A 5652-nucleotide genomic window follows, 5' to 3' on the forward strand; every position below is an offset into this window, starting at 1 on the left:
GGGAGAGAGCGTTCCACTGGCTGGCCTGGGTCAGAGCCTTATTAACGTACCGCATGCTGCACAGCTCTCCCTTACAGCACCAAAACCCTCCCCTCAGAGACCTAACCCCCCCCCCCACACACACACAGAGAAACAAATGTACCAATGCACAAGCACAAACGGGAACACTATGCATTCACAGGCACGCATGTACACGAACACACGCACAAACACACACGCGCACGCACGCACGCGCACACACACACACACACACACACACACACACACACTTAGCCCAGAAGCAGCACATGGTCCTGGTTAAGAGGATCTGGGCTCCAGATGAAACCCAATCTCTCATGGAGTTATCCCTCTCATTTCTCAGACAAACGGGAGGAGAAAAAGCAGGGAGTTTTTCTCTCTCTCTCTCCTTCCCTCTCTCTTTCCCTTTCTCGGCCCCCTCTCTCTCTCTCTCCTTCCCTCTCTCTTTCCCTTTCTCGGCCCCCTCTCTCTCTCTCTGTCATCCTGATGAAGTTGCACAGTAAGAGGAGGAAGGACAGCAGCCAGATCTTTGTGGGTTTTGTGCGTCTGTATACTCTATGACTGGAACCAACTGAGGAAAACAGAGACAGAGAGAGAACAATAGCACACACACACACACAGACACACACACACAGACACAGACTTACACACACACACTCACAGAAGTACACACAAACACACACACACAGACTTACACACACACACACAGACACACACACACACACACAGACTTACACACACACACAAACACAGACACACACAGACTTACACACACACACACACACACACACTCAAAGACTTACACACACACACAGACTTACACACACACACTCACAGACTTACACACACACACACACACTCACAGACTTACACACACACACACTCACAGACTTACACACACTCACAGACTTACACACACACACACACACACACACACACTCACAGACGTACACACACTCACAGACTTACACACACACACACATACACACACAGACAGACAGACAGACAAACATTGATTTGAATAGTTTATTTGGATCCACTGTGAAACATGATTACATAGGAGCAAAATATTTCAGTGGTCACATGGATGCCAGACTTTATTTTTCTCACAATATTCATACATAAACGACGCTACAATGACAAATCCCATACAATATTATACTCACTATCATGAATAGGAAGAGAGAAAGAGGGGGATGAAGGAATGGAGAGAGGGGGATTTGTCTTGAAGGTGAAGAGTGGACAGTGTAGAGGTTATTTAAGTACCTAGACAGAATAATAAGCTTTTATACACAAACACAACAGCTCGGCTCCAAGCAGGCTGTCTTGTTCCAGTGCCAGATATAATGACATTACTTTATCATCTTTAATAAGTGACCTCATATGCCTCCCGTGCAATTAAAACTTGTTTGGAATGTTTTGATATGAGACGTAACCATGACACCGCCCGCTCTTATTAGGACAGCAATGCATTCTGGGACCGTGGTGCCTTTTGACAGCTGCATGTGATATGAGCTCTCCCTCCCTCCCCCTCCCCCTTCTCTCCCTCCCTCCCCCGCTCTCTCTCCTTCTCCCTCCCCCTCTCTCTCTCTCCTGCTCTCCCTGTCTATCCCCCCTCTCTCTCCCTATCTCTTCCTCCCCCATCTCCCTCTCTCTCCTCTCTCTCTCTCCCCCTCTCCCTGCCTCTCTCTCTCTCTCTTTTTCTCTCGCTCTCTCTCCCTCCCCCTCTCTCTCTCCCCCTCTCCCTCCCCCTCTCTCTCCCTCACTCCCCCCTCTCTCTCCTTCTCTCTCTCTCTCTCTCTCTCTCTCTCTCTCTCTCTCTCTCTCTCTCTCTCTCTCCCTCTCCCTCCCCCTCTCTCTCTCCCTCACCCTCTCCCCCCCTTCTTTCTGACAGTCATTTTTTTCTCTTGGCATTTTCCTCTACCTTGATCTTTTGTTATTTCTTCGTACCCGTCCTTCTCTCCCTCTCTGACTCCTTCTTTTCCCACCTTCCCTCCTTCCCTCCCTCCCCGTGTCAGCTCCAGGGTGTTGCTTTAAGTGGTAGTGAAAGCTGCTTTGCTTTTGAAAACAGTTTGTCTTAATGAGACCGGGGGAGGAGGGGGGGAGGCAGAGGAGAGGAGGGTCACAGCTGAACCCTATTGCGGTCCTTTCCTGCCTGAGGTGCTTCAGGCTGGGGTCAGGCCCAGGGTCACGCTGGCCCATCACTCCGACTGGGTCCTGGTGCCGGTTCTCATTTGCTGCAGGGTGTGTATGGGGAGGGGGGAATGTGTGTGTGCACATGGGTGCGTGTGTGTGTGTTGTCGTCAAAGGGGTGTGTATGTTTGTAGAGAGCAGGGCAGAAGGCACATCTGTTTCTGATCTTCCAGAAAGCCTTGCTCTCAGGGCATGGAGGTGCTGGTGTGCCTTTGGAGGAGGAGGAGAGAGCGAGGGAGGGAGGGAGAGAGAGAGAGGTGGAGGGAGAGCGAGAGAGAGGTGGAGGGAGAGCGAGAGAGAGGTGGAGGGAGAGCGAGAGAGAGAGGGAGGGAGGTGGGGGAGAGAGAGAGAGAGAGAGAGAGAGAGGGAGGGGGGGGAGAGAGAGAGAGGGAGAGAGGTGGGGGGAGAGAGGGAGAGGGATAGAGAGGGAGGTGGGGGGAGAGAGAGAGGGAGAGAGAGAGGGAGGGAGGTGGAGGGAGAGAGAGAGAGGGAGGTGGGGGGAGAGAGGGAGAGGGAGAGGGAGAGAGAGAGGGAGGGAGGTGGAGAGAGAGATAGCGAGGTGGAGGGAGAGAGAGAGTTAGGGAGGTGGAGGGAGAGAGAGATAGAGTGAGAGGGAGGGCGAAGGAGGCCGAGAGGGAAGTGAATGGTCACACGCTCACACACTGTGTCAGGTAGAAGATGGTGTGATGTGGCATGTTTCTGTAGGCTGTGGTGTTCTCTTCTCTCCTGGTGTTCACCATTCCTCCTCCTCCTCCTCCTCCTCCTCCTCCTCTCTCTTCTTTGTATTTGTATTTATTAGGGATCCCCATTAGTTCCTGTCAAGGCAGCAGCTACATTTCCTGGGGTCCAACCATATTAAGGCACTTATGTTACACATAAAACTAAAGATAAAACAGTACATCATATAACATTATTACACCACTACATATCTACAATACAAAATGTTTAATACCATCTTCTCTCCTCCTCTTCTCTCCTCTCCTCTCCTCTCCTCTCCTCTCCTCTCCTCTCCTCTCCTCTCCTCTTCTCTTCTCTTCTCTTCTCTTCTCTTCTCTTCTCTTCTCTTCTCTTCTCTTCTCTTCTCTTCTCTTCTCCTCCTCCTCCTCCTCCTCCTCCTCCTCCTCCTCTCCTCCAGTCAGTCAGTAGTGTAGAAGGTGATCTAGCTAGATGAAATGCCACACCAGTCTTTGAACAGGGCCTGTAAAGCAGACGCATATTAACGAGCATGACTAACAAGCTGCAGGACCCACAGATCAGGAACACTCACATGCCTGCATAGACACACACACACACACTCTTACACGATCATACATGCACACACACATGTGCATACACACATATGTGCACGTGCACACACTCTTACATGCTCATACACGTTCATGCACACACACACACACACTCTGACACTCATACACGCGCAAACATGCACATATACACTAAATACTAGAAACTACATTTTACTCTCCAACACAAAACTTTCCCAAACTGATTCATGCCATCTTTTTTGCGTAAACACACAAACACATACCTGTTAGTGCAGTCCCCCCCCCCACTCCCTCTCAGTCTGTGTCCCACTTTATGGTTCCAGAGCCAGACGCTCCATACACCTGAGCCAATAAAGCTGAGTGCTCATGCCAGGAAAAGTCATTTCGCTCCCCCCCACCTCCCTCCATTTCAGTCCCTCAGGCCCTAAAATCTGCCCTGCACTTACGTCCTCTCCTCCCCCTCCCTCTCCTCCCCCTTTCCTCCCCCTCTCCCCCAGGCTACTCCAGAGAGGTTCTTTACAGCCCTGTCACCCCTGCCAGAGCAGTAAAACCACATCTGGAATCACACTCTCCTCTAACCTCCCTCACACACACACACACACACACGCACACACACACACACACGCACACACACACGCATACACACATACACACACCCAGAGCCACGCCACACAAAAACACTCCCACAGCGAGCTACAAACACTGAAATAACACAGTTACCCTAAGTGAGATGTTCCTAATGAGCGGCCAGAGTGGGGCTGGAGAGTGAGTGACAGGCAGGCAGATGCACTCACAGGAAACTGTGGAGCATAGGTTAGCCATTTTGGATCTGACTATACTTTTAATGTTATCCACTCACGCAAACTGAAGCCATGTTGTCTCATGGACTCAGTGTCTCAATCTATTGGAGGGATGCAACACCATTCTTACATAAGAAATGCCATAATTTGGTGTTTTGTTGATGGTGGTGGAAAAACCTTTAAACCCCATATGCTACTTTGAGACCCCTCTTTCAAAGTCACTAAGATCTCTTATTCTAGCCATGGTAGCCAAAACAATTGGCAACTGGGCATTTTTATGACCCTAAGCATTACTGGATGTTAATTGCTAAATGAACTCAGGAACCACACCTGTGTGGAAGCTCCTGATTCAACATATTCTTTATCCCTTATTACTCAAGTGTTTCCTTTATTTTGGCGGTTTCCTGTAGTTTCCTTCCTTCCTATACAGTGTATTATTCACCATACTGGTAGCAAACAGAGACTGGTTGTGAATCAGTGTCAGCGTGCTGTAGGTCTTTCTGTGTGAGAAACGGCGTGGACTCTCCTGGTCTTTAAAGCGTGACTATATATACATTTAATATGGGCCTGTGTGGGGTAGTAATAGGAGGTCGCGACAGACAGGAAATGTCCACAGAAGATAGAGTTAACAGGGCAGAGAGAAAACAAATTGATTCTGGGAGATTACACTTTTTAGACACGGTGTGTATGTAAGGAATCAGTGTGTGTGTGGAATGGATGTGTGTGTGTGTTTGTAAGGAGTCAGTGTGTGTTTGGAATGGATGTGTGTGTGTGTGTGTGTATTTGTAAGGAGTCAGTGTGTGTTTGGAATGGATGTGTGTGTGTGTGTGTGTTTGTAAGGAATCAGTGTGTGTGTGGAATGGATGTGTGTGTGTGTGTTTGATGAGTCAGTGTGTGTATGTATCTGTGCAATAGTGCATGAATATGTGTGTAAGTCTGTGTGTGTGTGTGTAAGTCTGTGAGTGAGTGTGTGTGTAAGTCTGTGAGTGAGTGTGTGTGTAAGTCTGTGAGTGTGTGTGTGTAAGTCTGTGAGTGTGTGTACGTCTGTGAGTGAGTGTGTATAAGTCTGTGAGTGAGTGTGTAAGTCTGTGAGTGTGTGTGTGTGTGTGTAAGTATGTGAGTGTGTGTGTGTGTGTGTGTAAGTCTGTGAGTGTGTGTGTGTGTGTGTGTGTGTAAGTCTGTGAGTGTGTGTGTGTGTGTAAGTCTGTGAGTGAGTGTGTGTGTAAGTCTGTGAGTGTGTGTGTGTAAGTCTGTGAGTGTGTGTACGTCTGTGAGTGAGTGTGTATAAGTATGTGAGTGAGTGTGTAAGTCTGTGAGTGTGTGTGTGTGTGTGTGTGTGTAAGTATGTGAGTGTGTGTGTGTGTGTGTGTAAGTCT

The sequence above is a fragment of the Coregonus clupeaformis genome, chromosome 34, assembly GCF_020615455.1.
Source record: "Coregonus clupeaformis isolate EN_2021a chromosome 34, ASM2061545v1, whole genome shotgun sequence".
NCBI classification, from domain to species: Eukaryota; Metazoa; Chordata; class Actinopteri; order Salmoniformes; family Salmonidae; genus Coregonus; species Coregonus clupeaformis.